This window comes from Labrus bergylta, chromosome 13 (genome assembly GCF_963930695.1).
Source record: "Labrus bergylta chromosome 13, fLabBer1.1, whole genome shotgun sequence".
Lineage (NCBI taxonomy): Eukaryota > Metazoa > Chordata > Actinopteri > Labriformes > Labridae > Labrus > Labrus bergylta.
Window position 1 is genome coordinate 26,974,794 of NC_089207.1, and position 19,659 is coordinate 26,994,452.

A 19,659-nucleotide genomic window follows, 5' to 3' on the forward strand; every position below is an offset into this window, starting at 1 on the left:
TCATCAAAGATTTAATCATTATTTTAAACATTCCTTCAGTTTGTTGGTTGATGTAAACTATCAGTTTAAGTTTCGTAAATTAACATTTAATGGTGGTGAAGAAAACATCTGTTTTCCAGACACAAGAGCAGTTTCTCCCCCCCCAGGCTGTCACTCTGATGAACGCTAAACAGTCACAGAAAGTCAGAACTGTAACCACTGTGAAATACAGATAACCCTGAATCACACACACACACACACACACACACACACACACACACACACACACACACACACACACACACTGTGAATGTACATATGATTATTTAAACTCATTTTAGGGTCAATAACTTAATCATGTAAATACTGTATTATTATAATCCTCCTCTGATATCAATATATGCACTCTTAAGGTATACTGTAAAAAAACCCTCTCTACATCAGTACATATATTAACCCATCTGTTACATAATTACATATTGTAATATCATGTTATCTCAGCATGTTTGCACTACTCACCACTGCACTATTGTCTTATTCAGTCTTGTACATATTAGTCTTTGCTTCTTTTGGGTTTATTGTTAATATTTAATGTCATACTTCCAGTACAGACAGAAGAGAGCACAGTTTCTGGAAGTCAAATTTCTCGTGTGTGTAAGCATATATGGCCAATAAAGCTGATTCTGATTCCATTTGTTACAAAAAATAAAGCAACTCAATTGAAAACCCAACATGTACTTATACAACCGATATATGATATATACATTCAGCCAGTGTAACTACTGATTTAACAGAGAGCCTTTTATCAGGACTGTGTGGATGCATGCTGACTGTACTTGATTGTCATCTCATTGACCCTTCCAACATTTTTGTCACACCTGTGAGGTGGCTCAGAAATCACAAAATCACACCTTGACAATCAAACTATCTGATGATCTCATATTGTTCTAAGCATAGTTTAACCCAGCTGTCCCCCAAGCAGAAGTTCATACTGCCAATATAACTTGTTTCAGTCAGAGCCTCTGTTCAGACAAGTGACAGCAGAAGGCTCCTTAAAGTAGCTGTCCATGGTGCTGAAGGGGATGATGAGTCTAGGCAGACTTTTCTCAAGACAGTGACAGCATTAGGGCTAGCAGAACTGATAAACTACATCTTATCATCGGTGCTAGATACATTTTTTTTAAACTGATTGTTTTGTAGGTGCTTTGTAACAATTATAAGTGTAGGACACTGACAGTTTTATTGTAACACTGGTTTTTAGACATTAGTCATTTTACTGGATGATTTGCTCAGCTGTAAGCAGCACACTGTGCAGGAAACCAAGTTTTGGGATCTCTGTTTATTCCCTGTGAATAGGGTGTGTAAATAATAAAGTAACAGAATATTTTAAATGTGAAATATCATTCAAGTTTTCCACAACTCAAGCACACTGCATTTGAACATATAAAAAGCATCCACTCAGGAGACACTAAGGATTTGTTCCTGGGTAAAATGTCTCTATCATTAATAGATAGATGTATTCACACTTCTACATGACGTTAATCGTATTACTTTGACAGTTTTTTTTTTTACCTTGGGAATCCAATCTGTTGGTGTAAAGGTTTTGAACAATTTTCCTCTGAAGTCAGCATGAAGTAAGTTGAATTGGGCGCTGTCCATGGTCCTGCATATTCAGTACCACTGATTCCTACGAGATCTGGGAAAAAGCTGATATTCAATTCCCTGCTTAGAGAAACACACCAAGCTTTCTTTTCAAATATTTTTATACTGTTATTTGATTTTTTTTTATTTGGTTGCAAAAAAAGACAGACACAGCTTAGAAGGCTGCAATAATAAGCTCTTTTGGTGGAAAATATAAAACTTGTACTTAATCAGAACCACGCTCAGGTTTGTGTCTTGGGATAAAAATAAATATGTTGGCGGTTCCCCGTGTATTTCTTTAGTTTTATCTGCCTACATATGGACCAGGGCACAAAAAAAAAAAAACGTGTAACTTGTAGTGTAAGTTGTTCTTGTTTTGCACAGCTCTTGGTAAAGTGTTTTCTGTAGTCAGCGTTTCTGAATTTTCAAACTGAAAGTCAATACAAACTTGGAGAGTTGTTCTTCCTGTACCTGTGCATCCATAAACACAGAACTCCCCAGGCCACAGTGCTTTGTGTGCTGTATTTGATCAGATCACTGCAGCATTAGACCAATTTGCAGAGCATATCCATTACTCACAACACAGCTAGTATACAGTACAGTCGAACCATTCAGAGGACAGCCATTACTCACCGAAAATGAAGTTAGAAAACCACAAATTGTTTTGTCTGTTGTTTGTTTAGCGTTTAATTTTCTTACAGTTAGATAATAACTAATGTGAGAAATATCATTTTTGTATGCACCTCACTTCTGGTCAACACACTTAATTAATACGAGCATATACGCTGACTGGTAAAAGCAAAGGGTATATGAGGGGGTCGGTGAGGGAGGATGCAGAGTGAGAGCTGCACACATGGGGAAACAGTATCCCACAGAGAGCTGTGTGCCTCTGGGTAAAGGCAAACTGTAGTGCATGCATAATTATCTCACAATGCATCTGCACCACGAGGATTACACTTGACATTTGTGTCATGTTTTGTGTTTTTATATATCTTATACTCTATTTTATATATTTGTAATTACTTCTTATATTTTATTTTATTTAAGTTCTTGATACTTTGCTTTATTTCCTTTGTTAACTGTTTTTTGCACCAATAAACCAAGACAGATTCTTTTTGTATGTGTAAATGTACTAGGCAATAAAAACGATTCTGATTCTGCCAGAAAGGTTTACAAAGAGTATTGGCTTGACTTAATTCCTTAACTACTTGAAGTAAGCTGTTCCTTTAAAGTAAGCATTCAAAGTGCTGAATTTACGAGTAGTATTCTACATAATTTGATTAGTCCTCCATTGAGACACATATAAATGCTACATTTAAACAGGAAGTTGTGAAATGGACATACAAAAAGATAGCAGTCTGATATGGAAACAGACTCCACTCAACTATAAGTAATGAAATCAAGTGAGCAAAACCTCAAAGCCTTATCTCACAGGTTACATGTAAAAAAAAAAAAAGAGCATTAACTCTAATGCTGTGGTACCGGCTCTTTTATCATCAAATGGTCCATGTCAAAGAAAATCCACAAATGTATTGTCTGTAACTGAATAAGATGAAGTCATTCATATCCCTGCAGGACTGAAGATCGGTCTGCCCAGTAATAATAGTTTCAGCTGTATGTGATTCCAAACAAGAAGAAAGACAGAGCTTTTTTTTAAAGAAGATTTTTTTAATGCATGTGCAGAGCTGAAAACATCTGTTTTTATTTGTGAAACCTGATGCCTTTTCAAGAAAGCCCACTTTGAGAATAATACAGTAACTGTTATGTAACATATCAGTACGATATTTTCACAATGTTTGTTAAGTATGATTATGCTTACAAAAACAAATATTTATGTCTTAATCAGTTAGTTTTTCTTAAGTTTAGCATCTTTTTTCATGGTTTCTGATTTAATAATATTGTTTGTGTTTGTAAAATGCTTTTCAGAGGCTTTTACACTGAAAGGGCATTCCTTATATATCCTCAAAGTAATGCAATCCTAATTTAACACGTCCATTTAGGTATTCTGAGAGTTTATGTTGGTCACTGAAATGATGTTAAAAATAAGTTATAAGTAGTCAGAATGACTATAAGGGCCGTTCTAGTAGTGAATGAAGTCTGATTGCCAAAGTGTTAGAAATACATTTGGCTCCATTACACTACATGGGATATCTGTTGTTGTTGTTGTTTTTTTCTACAGTAAGATGTAAAGCTTCAAAGGATTCCAGCACTAAAGCCTTCGGGACACTTTGTGGTGATTTTATAAATCACGCGGCCATTCATTTATTTGGTCATTCATTCATTCGGCATAATCTCTGAGAGTTTAGAGCAATTTGAAAAACAGCTGCAACCCTCGGCAGCATTCACCGTCCAGGGCCTAATCCAGGTCTCACGGCAGTACAGCCCTCTCTCTGTCTCTCTCTCTCTCCCTTCATACACATACAGCCATGCAGGGTTTATTCATTGTCCATATAAACCATTATGTCTCTGTCTCTGAGATAATAATCCACTAGAGCAAAACACCAGAGTGCTATTGCTGCTTTTGCTGCTGTGCCTTACCCCATATGCCACTGCACACATTCTCAGCCATCTGCCCTGAATGGGGGGAAAAAAAATGGAGCAAGTGACTTCACAATATCATTTAATCTGCCAGAGGTCAGTGCTTTGTGCCTTTAGGCCCTATTGAAAATGTTAGACCTATCACACAGGGTGGGCTCTGAGAGAGGCTTACTCAAAAATCACATGTAAATATGGAAAAGAAAATGTTAAATTAAAGCATTTAAGGTCATTCCCTCGTGATGCCTTGGGGGGGGGGGCTGAGAGATTATTCAGAACCAGCCCGTATCACGTTTCCATGAGTTTTGCAGAAAGGGTCAGAGACACTGCAGCATCTGTCCCCTGTGTCACCATCGTGACTGGAGCTAGTGCAAGGCCCTGTGTGAATGCAGCTGCAGACTCCGAGCACAGGCACCATATGTTGCCACCCACAAATAGGCTACAGAGTCATCTGACGGTGAAACGGCCCCGTCTGTGTTAGCTCACTTTGCCATTTGTCCAGGCTTTGACTACTGCTGATTCATCACAAAGCCTGGAGTCTTCTGCAGGTCAGCCATCCATTGTTGTTTATCAGACTGTCAGAGCATGGAGAATTAGTCCTGATACATTAAGCTTTCACAAATCCTGCTAAAGGAAACGTATACTTACAGATTATATAGATTTGGGATTGGAGTGAAAAGTCAATAAACAAAAAGGAATTAGTTGGATAATGTCTCTCAGATTGAATCAATACTCATTTCTCACACTTTGGAGTGATTAGATTGCATGTAAACAACAGAGGTAGCAGTCATTCTGTCAATGACCTAACGGTATAGGATTTTCCCACTGAGATCATCAGCATCCCTTTTTCTCTAGGGGAAAAGTTTCTTCAACACAACAGCGAAACATCATTAAACATCATTTATTCAGGGGCAGTGTAATAGCTGATTGCATGTCAAGGGCACCATCACTGAACTCACCAAGTATCAATTTACCTTTATGGATGATTAAAATGCTCCCATTTAAAATCAGGCGCTGGCTGAAAGATTATTATCGAAGATTCCTTTGATGACCTGCTGATCCCACTGCAGATAGAGGAAAGCACCAGCAACTGTTACAATACTTCTGCTACAGCAGCACAGCTACAGAAACAGCTCCTTCAGAGCAAACATGAAGAGTCTACAACCGTCAATATTTCAGAAAATCTAGCTGCACAGATACGCTGATATTAATGGCACTTGTCTTGGCAGAAGATACAGCAACTACACCAACTCAGCAGCTTGTTGAAAAAAAAGTGCATGTCTCCTCTCATTTGTTTCCTGCAATGTGTTCATTAAAACTTCATACATTCTTACATGTACTAAATCACTAGAGGACAAAGTGACTGTGTTGTGATTTAATGAGACTATTGTAAACAAAGCTGTTGCTTTCCTCTTGGAAGGTTTCAGGTGGAGGCGTCTTAACACTGTTGTCAAACTGCTGTCAGGGCTCAATGGAGTGATTACCTCACTTCACTCACCCCCCTTCTGCGATCACAGGTTTCCATAGAAACGGATGTGCCCCTGTAGAGTTGCATGTGCCCATTTGCCCCCCAGCAGCCTAGTCTTCTTTTTATACGATATTAATCACCTCTTCCTAACTGAGCCCTGTTGGTGAATAAAGTTAATATGCACAAGGCCTTTGTCTTTTTCAGCAACAGGTTGAGCTGCTTCAGAGCTTTAAATGTTCAGTTTTACTCCAGGGGTGGAAAGAGTACACAAACATTCTACTCAAGTAAAAGAGCAGAGACTTAAATAATAATTTACTTAAGTAGACATGTACAATCTGTATCTGTGTAGTCCAAGCTGTATTGACCAATTACATATTGGCAAGCTTTGGTAAATGCAGGAAATAAAGGCTCAGGTGGACAGCAAAAGAAAAAAAAGGGCAGATTCCCTGACTGAAATGCATCAGAAGTTATCGATTATAACTTCTATTCAACAAACAAGCTCATTAAACAGTGTTCTTCTCCTCTTGGGGACAGAACGCTTTACATTTGACTGTTCCCAAAACTGCATAATGATGTTATCATTTAGACAAATGTATTTCCAGTTAATTGACAGTAAATCAAAAGTAATGTGGTTTCTTTTTGGGGCTTATACTGCTGAGGTGAGCCCGAGTGAAGCTGCTGGGTAACTTGTAGTCTATTGTTGCACTGAAACTCAACAGATGAACGGGTATTACTCCGGGATGTTATGGGCCAAGACTTGCCGGGAAGTCGTTTAACACTAACTGCTGGATTCACCAGAATTCCTGAGAAACGCACATCTGTATATCGTGGATCAGTCAAGATGATGATTCCCGATTGGTTCTGAGAATGCATAAAATTCATTCCAACAGCAAATTTTGGATGTAATGTGGCAGCATTAATCTGCTCCATATTATTAAAAAAACAACTGTAACCTTTCCACCTGAATACATCAGTTTCAAAGGTTGAATTAATGGTACAATAACTTTCATCAGGGAGAATGGCGCCTCTCCCATATCCACAGAGCGCCCCGTAATTTACGCAACGGGACTAGATTACACAAGTTCACACAGCAGCCTTAAGCTAAAAAGCAGCCAATACAACAATGACTGAGACGGAGGAGGATGGTGAAGGAGGAAGCTAAGAAGAGAAGAAAAAGATAGTGACCGAGCAAAGAGCCGGACCAGGGTAAATACTGCACAGGCTTTTACATGTCAGTAAGAGCTTTGTGAAACAGTAGGCTGCAAGCAGACGCCAAGCTGGCTATGTGTCCTTCTTACCTTTGCAAACAGGTGACACTGTTGACCAGCAAACAGCTATTATGATCTCGCTTACGGCAAAAATGGGAAAGCAACAATCTGACGGCAGGGTGTAAATCCCTGCAGATGTTGTTCATGAGAGATATCTCATGGTTAACAGCTTTACTGGGAGTAAAAAGTAATCTTATGCAAGTTACTGTATGTCTCAGGTCTGCATACAAAAATATAAATAAATCCATCTTATGCTAAAAGTTGTCTCTTCAAATGAGCTTAACAAGTTTGGAATATTTAGACGCCTATCTCAATGAGCAGGTAATAAATTATCCTCTCCATTTGGCCTCTGACCATAGACATCATGGTAAAAGATGAATATTACACATGCAAACAATTTGGAGGCAATGTGCACTGTCATTGAGAGGCAGGTTGCAGGATACACCCACACCAAGTCACAAATCAACAAAATATGCATGGACTGAGGGATGAAGCCGGAGTACCCAGAAAACACCATGCATACACAAGGATAACATACCCACTTCATGCAGGGGGCGCCATAGCCTAGTGGTTAGTTTGTGCTTCCCATGTATTTAGGCTTGAGGCCTCCAGGTGGGTGGCCCAGGTTTAAATCCAACCTGTGGCTCATTTCCCATATATCAGTCCCTACTCTCTCTCTCCCCTATTTCTGACTATCCCCTACATCTCTACATAAAGTCATTAAAAGCACCAAGATTACAAAGAAAGGCTTCTGTCCAACTTGAGATTTGAACCTTCATGCTGTGAGGCACAGTGCTGTAACAACAACTTCTACACCACTGTGCAACCATCTAAACATTTCAGAGATACTTTAAGTGAATTTTAAACTATATATAAATAATTAAAATCCACAGCTGCATACAGATCCTGCTTTTTCGCTACAGTTACATACAGCTACCACACTAGAAATACGTTTCACATGATACAGTCAAAACCCATTGAGGATGAAAAATGGGGGCATGTGTCTTTAAAGCTTTTTTTTTTTATTTCCTCAAAGGAAAAAGGTTTGTTTTTAAATAGCATAACAGCCTATTTTTTTTTTTTTTTAATGAGTACTCCCATGTGTTATACTGTACCTCTCTTTGATCTTCACTACCATCCACGGTGGTATCCATGATGCACATGCAATTATCTGTAAAGACTTCAAATAAAACAGAGTTTTGTTATTTTTGATGGCGAAAGAAAATATGAAGTCACGCTTATGTCGACCTCAGCATAAATGCCTTAGAAGAGGCATGGTGCACATGTTTTTTTATTGTTCTCATTGCATTAGTTGTACAGCACAATATCTTTTAATGATTAAAAGAGCATGTGTTCAGTACGATGCAATGAAGAGAAGTGTTCTTGGGAAAAATGATTCCTTTCAATTCTGCTGAATTCCACATAATGGACCATCTACTGATCCAGATTTGTCTTCTTCTTTTGTTATATCTTCCGTCTTGCCTGTAAATTCTCTATCTTCAATTGCAGCCTGAAGAGGACAATTAGCAGCAAATCCAAATAATAGTTCTTTTCATTTGGCCTTGTATTCCAAATTACAATAGTAAATCAGAGGATTCAGCTGTGAAGCAGGTTTTAAACTGCAGGATTTGAATGGCACAAGTTTAAATATAATAGTAGTTATAGTTGAAATCTAATCACAACTGTCACAGAGGTATCAAGTTGACATACTGTTAACATAAAGGCTGAAAGTTTAATATGCTAGGGGCTTTCTTCATTCCATGAATGCACATTATCACAAGGAATAACAACAAATAAATTGCTGTGGAACCTTTTACTTGCAGTTTTACTTAAAGAAGGAATGAGTTGAATACAACTGAGGACTAAAAATGATTTTTGTCAATGAAGGTGCAGTCTCAGTCTGTCTTATTTTGTTGTCGTTGTCTTGATCAGGTCTCCCTTGAGTAAGACCTTTGGATTAGGAGATTACTGGAGTTATTGTCAATATTATAATACTGTCAATCACATTCTTAGTTCCCCATACAGTAATACACCTGTGACATTTGATGTTTTTGTCAAATGGAAATCAAAGTTAAATTTGTGCTTTCATTCTAAATAAATATTTGAAAATAAATGAATAACTATAAAACTCAAAGCTTGTGTAAGATGAATAAATGGAAATGTGCTGACATCATGTGGTTGCTTCTGCAAGTTACATCTGATGTTTGAAATCTTACTTCTCTTACATTGATCTGTTTTAACCTTAACCCCCCCCAAAACAATCAAAAACACGAGACACAACCATCTGTGATCTCTGCATTGAAGTGTAAAAGGTGGACGAATACACATTAGAGAGACTGATTTTAAAATTATCTAAAATTATGTAATGCATACTCTGTCATTTTTTTTGTGAGGCATACTTAGTAGTGAAAAGCAATCAGAGGGCATGCATTTGTGTTGAGAGGAGAAAATCACTGCCATTAGTAACACTGAAAGTAAAAGACTCACCACATGTGTGTTAATTAAAGTACATATCGGAAGCCAAGTCATTTAGACAAAAAGGGTTTAACTTTTTAAATCAGCTCCATTGACTAAGATGGCAATATCCAGTGAGGACACATTTGCTGTGTTGAGTTTTTTAATTGCTGCTCATTCTCCCACCGGCCATCTGAGTGAGGAATCTGCTCTGTTTTCCAAACTCTCTTAGCTTCTCTGGTCTGATAAATGTATGGGCTGCACTTAGATCAAAGCACTTTAACTCTGCATGTTACTTTTACCCTTTCATTCACACTCAAACACTGATGGTATAGGCTGATTTGCAAAGTCCCAATCAGTATTAATAAATCACGATAACATATATTCATACACTGATGGCTATGCAGGAGGCTATTTGGCAATGTCCAAGGACATCAACACAACAGGAGGCCCAGATCAAACTGCCAACCTTTGGATTGAGACTGAGAGACCTGTCATTTTACCACTGAGCTGAAGCCACCCTAAAATAATACAGTCACCACAGATAGACACTGTGGGAAATATGATGATCAACGAGCTCATTCCTCAGGTAATGAACTATACGTGGGTAGACTGCACTGATAACTTTGGGTTTGCAAACCTCTTGTTCCTCTTCATCTGCACCCTGTGTTATCAAATTGTTAACTTCAGTTGAGTCCGACCTGTGGCTCCTTTCCCGCATGTCGTTCCCTACTCTCTCTCCCTGATTTCCGGCTCTGTCCACTGTCCTATCTCTACATTAGAGGCCCAAAAAGCCCAAACAATTTATCTTTAAGAAATGCTTATTGTCAGCATCAGGCAAATCCATAAAGCATCAAAGCTACATGATGATACACTATCCCTGTATTTCATCAACAGTCCCTTTAGCCTGTAGCCTACTTTAACCTTTGCACAACACATTTTCAAGGAAAGTTAATAAACAACATTTTTCCAACCAGGTTAGAAGATAGCCAGCTCCCTGACACTTCAGTGTTCAGTGTAAACCCTGGCTTTAGGCTAAACAGACTAAATTGAGTAACTAGCATAATTAATCCTGCTTTGTTGTTCTGTCTCCAAAGTTACCTATAGGCTACCCCGGTTTCAAATAGTTAAAAATCACGAATCAAGACAGCCATTTGCTCAAAAGAACAATTCATACAACTTACCCCAAATATGTGACAATATGAGGTGATTCTCTACTTATTTAGCTAGTGTAGCTCCATAAGTAAACACACCAAAGAAGTAGAAAAAAGGGGCTCCATTTTTTCGGACATGCGTAGGCCTACTACTATGACGCAAAATCCACGCGGGAGAATGAACGAGGCCTAGCTGGTGGAGTTTGTAAACAGTGACTGGACTACAACATACAAACACGCTGGTTCAAGGAGCAAAAGAAGATTCATTCTCAGCGAAAAGCCCGAAAAGTGCGCCTGCCATGTGAGTTGTATTGTATTAATTATCTTTTGGACCAATATGCCAACATGTACACACTTCGCCTTTTGTGTTTATAAAAGTCTCTGACATGCGCAGACTAAACGTGTTGTTAATGTGCGGGAGCGCCGTCACCGATAATGTTTGGTCATTGTCAAACATTGTGTGCTTTTATCAATAAGCTGTTTTCAGACTGGTCAAGGTGGGGTTTTCTTTAGTGTCAAGGTGCACTGTCAACTATTCTCCTGTGTCAGCTGCATTAATGTAGATATGTCTTCACCTGTTATGTTGCACATCTTTGAGGATCGGGATTCCAATGCCGTCACTATTCCAAAATAATTATTTTTAGTATAGCCTAGTAAACTTCAGCTTTGTGTTAAATATTCAGTGCATTAAGCTGATGCTGTTTTTTAAACATAGCTTGCTGTAACATATTCAATGTCCTTCTTAAATTATGTAGCCTATAGGGTTACTATTGATGACGTTTATGGCTATGGGGGTCGGTTTTGCATGGTTTCCATACTTTGAGCCCATTTGTGCAATGTCCTACAAAGAGATTTGGTTGAGCACAGTGTTGGCACCTTTCTATCTTATGGACCATTCTCCGTACTATAAGGCCTGGTGTTAAAGTCAATGGTGCTGTTTGGAGGGCATTTGTTCAGATGTAGTTAAATGGAGGTATTCTTGATGACACCTAGCTTATCCTTGCTCTTCTTCTGAATATTGTAATACTTTCAGAATTGTGTGACGCTCTGGTTGGGTGAAAAACAGGACATGCTTGCTCATCCTTACCTCTTTCGGTGTATTCCTGCTACAGTGCTACAGCCCTGCAAGAGCCAGAAAAACTACAAGCTCTATGTGACATGAATTTTCCCTCTTATTCACATAAAAAACACACATGAACGCACAATTCAAAGATATATTTGTAAGTATCCTCAATCATAACTACCTGTGTCTGCATACTGTGCACACCCACAAATCTTAATGTGCAGCTAGAGACAGTATTTTGGCTGTCAACATGCCACACCATTGAACTTTATTTTACCAGTTCAATCAGCAAATATATAGCCTATTAACTCTAATATTTAACATGAGTGAGGTGTGGCAGTTTAAGCTTCTAGGAGCGTGCACAACTGTACCACTGACTGTAACAAGGCCGCCGTCCTTGGGGTGGTACCGACTTTGTGGATGACCCGTGACATTTGTAGTTATCGGCATACGGAGCATGGATCTGGTGAAGGTGGCATTTCTGTTTGGGTTGTTATGTAATTTATTAGTAGGGCATAGGGGCATTTTTGGGTGGAGGTGTTGTCTTTATTTAGTGTTCATCATTTCATTAGGGCACAAGTATTCTGTGTTTGTTTCAGATTCATAAAAAATAAAAACCACACACCACTCGAGCCAATCAGAATCAAGAAGCAGGGATGATTGACACTGATGTATCAGAATGTAGAAATTAATTGAAATGAGCGTTTTATTTTAACAAAACAACCTTGGCATGGCAAACTTTTAGAACCCCTGCTTTGAGGAAGCAAAGTAGACAAATAAGTCAATAAACATACAACTCTGTTACTTGTTTAGAAAAAAAAAAGTACATTTAACTAAAGAACAATTCTTTCTGCTGTATTGAGTTGTGTTGTTGTTGAATCTTTTTGTGGTAGTCAACTATAATATCTGGATTTGCATGTCACTGCAAAAAACTCATCTGGAGGAAATTTTGGTTGCTTTAAAAAGAACAGCATGTCTGTTACATACAAATAGTACCATCTCATTGTGAACAGTAGAGGGCAGTGTTGATCAAGGTAGAATAAGTCAAAGAAAATGACTTCAACTTGTCAAACACTTTTTGTTTTATTGTAGATTAAATGCTTGATTGTTGGACATTCTAAATTGATCTGTTTTGGAAAAGCTGGAGATAATATTTTAGACGTGTGATTTCTTACAAAGATGTATATGGTTCTTTATTGTTGTCCACATAACTCACTCATAAAAATAGGCAGTAGATCATCACACAGGTATGCAGTCTTCTATAACTTTAGGTTGTTAAAGCCTTGGACCGATGTTCTCAGACTGACCTGACTGGAAGGACCAAACACATAGCACAGTATGAGCTGGATTTCAACACTGGGAATCAACAAAGGCAGGTTATACGGCTGTCTGGGCATGCCAGAGGGAGGGTGAGAAGTACAGAGATGGCAAGAGACATCAGATGTTAAATAGGTGCATATAGATGGATAAATGGATAGATACATACCAAAAGGAGAAACTCTGAATATGCGTCTTCCTGTGCAAAACCTTGTGAATAAATGTGTTAATGTCATGTAAAACCTTCATAGTTGGGTGAATTCTTGGTAGGAAATCTTTATTCAAGCACAGACTAAGTATACTTTGAAGTTGCCTCTCCAATGAAGAAAGGTGGACGGTGTTAAAAGTCATTCTTAAGTGCCGCTCTGATGATAGAAAGTTGTTCTAGCGACGGGGGGAAACGGTGCCATACCTATGTAACATTCATATCATTTGAATTATGAATCAGAGTAAGGAGAAGTCTATGTTCAGAGCTGATGAATATTTAAGGCGTTGAGTATACAGATCATCATATTGACAAAGGGAGAATACTAATGTCCTCTTCTCTGAGTCTGATTAGAGGTTAAGCAGAATGCAAACTGCATAATTTATTTCCATTCTTGCATTTTTGTACCTTTTGATTTTACTCCACTTCTTTTTTTTTTGGATAACTTCTTTGTGCGAAGGTCTTTTCCCTTTTTTAAAACTGAAAGATGGTAAGGTAGTTGCGGCATGCAAATGAGGAATAATTGGTGTCATTTGTTTTAAGCTTGCAGAAGAAAGTTAAAGATGTAATTTCTTTGTGCAGAATGTTTTACGTGCAGCAGATCTTTTTTATTTTGTTTTATTTTTTAAGAAATATTAGTCTTCCATTTTCTGCAGCAGGTTGACATCCTCAGAGTGCCTCTACTGTCCCCACTGACACAGACATTTGTCCATGGTCTATTAAATTGAATGTTGTATTTAACTGGTTTGGAGCCAGGGCAAAGTTACACTCTTTTGTATCATTCTTTCTCCTCTCTCTGGTGGAATGTGCTTATTTCACAGAGAGGGGAGAGCGAGCAGGAGCCCCGTGCAGGTGAGAGTGTCTAACAGTGAGGAAATCAATATGATGTAAATTATTAAGAGCTCAGGAATGCGTCTGACCCCTACTGTCTTGCAGCAGGCTGGGCTCTGAAGGCTGGCAGGTGGACGCGAGCTTGGACTCTCCCTCTAACACTCATTAGTGGCTGGGAGCCGGGGCTCCTTGTGAGTGGGAAGGCAGGGATCACAGCGGGGAAGTGATGGCCCAGGCCTCTCACATCCCCGGCTCAGCCTTCGCTCCGGCTCTTGCCAGCCTCTCCCTGGAAGCTCATTAGTAAGTGCACTGATGCATAAGAGCTAGTCATTAGCTGGGCTTTTTTTTTTTCCTGTCTTCATCTCTCTTTCCCCCCGACACCGTGTCTGATCCTGAAGACCGGTGGCAGTGCTGTTTTAAAAGACGGAGAGAGAAGAAGAAGTCCACATTACCGCAGGTACTCCAGACATATGGATATGAGACATTGGTAGCCATCAGATGCATTTTCTTCTTTTTTTTCCCCTCTTTATAAGGATGTAGGGTGGGGGTGTCAATTTCTTCAAATGGACTCCATCCACAGCCCTTCAAACCAAAGAGTAAACATTAGCGCTTGACCAGGACTTTGGCTGAGCGCCCCTTTCTTCCTCCATGCTTGGTTTTGATCTGGGGTATTTGCTTTTGCTGCTGGCCAGATCCCCCTCAGCACCTGATGGTTGCCTAGGCTCAGAGTAAATAAGATCTGGGGGCCCAGGCCTCTTCGGGGGCTGCTGGGTAAATAAGGTCTCTGGTGTGCGTAGCGTGCCTGGCAGCAGGGTGAGCATTGGTGTGGAGGCCTCCAGAGACAACCCCCTCCTCCCCTTTTTCTATATCTAGCTGCTTAATTCTGTTATCCTCTCTCTCTCTCTCTCTTTCTTTAACTTACTCTATTCTCCCTCGTCTTTCACTGACACACAATCACACACACACACACACACACACACACACACACACACACACACACACACACACACACACACACACACACAGACCCCTCTCAGCAGGCGCTCTGATACATGTTAGCCAGTCACACTCATGAACATTCATGGCTTTATAAGCACTTGCAAAAGGACCCATTTGTGTCCAGAATCACAGAATAAACTTGATCACTTCTTCAGACAAACACTTTTCTGATTTGCAGCATATTAAATATGTGCGCAAGACTATTCACATGTGATTTCACAATACTCTGGTCTGACTGGAAATTTGCAGATGGACACTATTAGAATTTAAAGATCCTGCAATTAAAAGTGTTTGATCATCACACCGGATCAAGCCTCCGTCTCTGAGGATCAGTTTGGCATTTAGTGCGTCTTTAAATGTCACAAAGATAAATGATGATGATGGCACCTGTAATAATGTAATTACTTTGGCGATGGTAATCGTCCTAGAAGCCCACAAACAAATGGATTTCATATACTACTGAAACATTAAACAATTTAACACCTGATGTCTCCATGACTTATTAAAACAAAACAAAAAGTGGCCATCGGGGAGCTGCAAAAATATTGCGGTCATTATCTTGTTCAACCTACATATTGTGTACTTGTTGCCTTCATATATTCTCCACAGCTACGGCTAATGGTGGCAACTGTTTTGTCCAAGTTTTCAGAGATGTAAACAGTTTAGAAGCAATAACATTTGTATTTAAAAGCCTTTTCACTGTTGGATTTACAGATGAAGTATGCTATAGTGTCATTCATCCCCTGTAACGAGGGATTTGCCTTTGTGAAAGTTTACTGAGTCAAATCTCATCAGCTTAATGTGATCTGGCGCTGGCCATGCTGGATCCCCTTATGCCAATTAATCCAGGTTGTAACTCACAGACTCCTGCTGACCGAATCACATCCATTGTTGATTGCTTTTGGCTGCAGGAGCCTCGGAAACCCCTCCTTGTTAGAGCCAAAAACCCCCGCAAGAAACCCACCACCTCTTCCAGCCCCGTCATATTGTTTGTTGATTGCCAGCAATTAGTAAAAAAGCCAGGGAAGGCTGAGAAATGACAAGATGGGGCACAGCTATTGCGATGCATGGGCGTTGTTGGCTCACGCGGCAGCTGAAAAGCCTCGACAATGTTTGTTAACCTCAGGGGTCACGACTGATTCACTACAGCGCAGACAGAAAACAAGATTTATGTAGCACAAATCAATACACAGTCCGACTTATACTATTGTGGAGCACTGGAACAGGCACTTCTCTCTATCAGTCCACCATGACACTAATGTGTTTTTATTCCAGTTTAACCCAGCTGGTGATGAATCTGTTGGCAGGCCGAGAGGGAGATGGAGAGAAAGCGAGCCTCCCTTGATTAGTCGGGGAACACACGGCGACATGCAGAGGCTGATGCGATGGCATGTCACAGAGGCAGTGGCTATTTGTCTTTCAGGTTTCCTGCTGGGGGCGTTGTTTATCAGCTGTTTGTTGGAGAAGTCAATACCTGACAGTGTAGCAAATGAACTAATGACCGCTGATCCCACTCGGTGCTGTCTTAAGTAAATTAGAATGAATGTAAACGCTCTTTAGTCTCTCTGCCATCGGCTCTGATTTCATTAGGATCGCTTGTCAAACGGCACACAAAGGAGAACACACACCTGGCAGACAAACTCCTGAGTAAATTATTGTACAGTAGGAATCAGCCCTCTTACAAGCTGGCAGGCCACTAATGTAGGATTTGTTTAATGTCCGCCCTGCTTATCCTGTTAACAGGGGAAACTTGGAAAGTGACATGAGTGACGGGCGGTATTCTCCGAGCGTTGACCAGCAGGCACAATAGAAGGAGTCTAGCACGGTGCCAAGTTTCTATTTCAGGGGGGACGCATTCCAATTGATTAGGAGGCTTGTGAAACAAACTCTGGTGACAGAAACGAGTGCGGCCCTGGGAACTGCTGGCACACTGCCAGGTGTACAGTCTTTCCCTGCAGCATCTTTCTCTCTCTCTCTCTCTCTCTCTTTTCTCTGTCTCATACACACATTAGCGACACATTAACGACACCCACAGTGTGACCACTGGGATAACTTAGCAGCGTTATCTCTCTGCATGTGATTGAACCAGCTTTCCTGCTTTCCTTTAGAATCCTCTAACCAGGGTTCTCCAAATCTAAAACCTTTATTTAAAAAAGTCTAAAAACCTTTATTTTTTAGATGTTGCTGAAATATTCCTTGATTTGCATTAAACTTGGTCCTTGACAATGAGGCGTGAATTACACTTCAGTCAAGCATAGTTCTGAAGTACTTTGAGTTCTTTTGGCCTCAATGTTCAAACCATATTAATCTCTCTATATGTGTGAGCATGGTTATATTGACTGAGTTTGTGCGTGTGTGTAAGGGTAAGTGGGTGCATGTGTCCGTGCATACGCCTGGTCTCAGCAGCAGCAGCACCCTGTAAACCCTCGGCTTGTCTTTATAGTGAAGTTGATGATTGGATAAACAGTCTGAGAGTGTGGATTACTGTAGTGGAAAATGAAAGCATATGCACAATTTGCATTTTAATGAGCGAGTGAGTGTTATAAAACAAATTGTCCCGGCAAAACTAGCCTCTTTAAAAATAAAGCTGCGGGTTGGATACAGCAATTAAATATTGAATAAACACATTTGTAGCGTAGTTATCATAACAACTCCATTGTTAACACTAAGGATGCATTTAAGGTTTATTTAAAATGATTCTAGATAGTGGATAAAAAGGGGGCTGTTTCATCTTGTTTACTGTGTATTCAATACATGCCAAGTCATGTGTCGCATCCCACACTTTACAAATCTGCTTTGATTCTGACACATATGAGGAAGTCATGCATGAAATTTATGCATGGCTGATGCAAAGTTCAGTAGGCCCGTGCTAAACAAAACGCTGTTCAATTAAGAGGGAAGTAATGGCATCCTATATAATAAAAGGAGATCTGTGCATACATCAAGTGACAGAAAGGCAATGATGGCTCATTCACGTCATGCTATGTAATTTGGTTAATGCATTTCCCTCTTGCTCTTTAAAACACTTGCACATTCAAATTTGCCATCATAATCTCTATGACAGAGGACATTAATTATGTTCGTCGGCCGATCGCTGTTTCTTCACAACATCTCTGATTAAAATTTCACACATTGTAATGATGTGCTTCAGAGTCAGAAGCTGTGAAATTTACTAAGCAGTGAGCAGGCTTGAATCCTTATTCTTGGGAGCGCAAAAATAAAAAAAATACACCGCACACATATTACACAAATCAAAGCTGTTAAGTGCTTGAGAAAAAAAAGCTTTATTTACATGCAAATGGCGATACATCTTAGCAACTTGTTCATTAAAATACAGAGTAAATGAGGGACACAACAAAAGCAGTAACTTCTCACTGCTGATATGTGGGTTCAAATCTCATATTTGGGAAGTTTAATTAAGCAATAGATTATATTTTGAAAAGGAGTGTTCACTTTAATGAATCCCCAGAGAGCGCAGATAAACACTGCAGCGTTATCAAAGCATCCATCTCTTTAATGGATGTGAAAATTAGGAATGTAAATGGATTTGAGCCGTTATTTTCATTGCTCGTGGGAATATTTAGTGGATAAAGATGACACTTATGTAACCTACATTATATGTACACTTTCATTTTAGCATGAATAATGCTCGAGTATTTTCAAGGACAAACACTAAAGACTTATTTAAAGTGTGCTTTTAATGGCTGATTCTGTCAAAAAAAGAGAAACAGGTAGGCCTTCTCTGCTTTATTTAGCCTTATTTCTCCATCATCTTTAGCATTATTAACCACTTCTGCTGCAGTCTCTTAGTCAAACTCCTCTTGTTCGACCTGAGAGTACATCTCGAGAAACTGCCGGTTATTTGAGCTTTTTCAATAAGATGTTTGCCTGAGTGTACCTCTATATATCTGCAATTGTGGAAACGGTGCAGAGGCAGTGAACCCTGGTACATTGTGTGATGGAGGAGTGCTACGTGCCCAACATTCACCTCAGAGAAAGCCGGCTGTTGTTTTTCCCTGTAATGTCCATTTTATTGGGAATCTCAGCGAGCCTTCACACTACCTGCTGTGCTCAGCAGTGTGGAGAAGCCGGGGCCAGTGGAGTGGTGGTCAGCACCTGTCAATCACAATCACAAGGATCAGTTAGCAGCCATCAGTCGGAGGAGCCATACCCAGATGTTGCCTGTCTTCCAATCCTCATCTTTTACCCCCATAGGCTACCTTTTTTTTTTCTTTCTATCTATCACTTTGTGTCGGCGATTTCTACCTTTTTACACTCCAAAGTTCACAAGCTTTTTATTGTTTTATTCTCTCCTAATTAAATGCTTTAAGATATATTCCCTCAGCTCCAAAAACTTTAAAGAAAATGTGTTTGTTTTTTTTACCTCAAGGGAGGCTGTTTGTGTCTGATTGTCTGTAGAAAAAGAAGGCTGATGTCGTGGAAGTGCGCAGTCGGAGGTGAAGGAAAGAGCACCGCAATATACTCTAGCATCTGGAAAACAAACACAAAACATTGATTATATCATCTTTTCAGACAACCCAAAGCTCACCGCCGTTTCATGTTTACCTGACACCAAAGTCAACAGTGTTTTCCGTCTGAAGACTTCTACTCTGCATTTCATTTCGCCCGCCCGTCCCCCCCCCCCCCCCCGGTATACGTCCGTCTCTGACCTGTTCCCCGCCCCTAATTTCCACCATCACATTCAGAGCAGACCTGCCAACGGTCAGCTTCATTACAGCCAATAT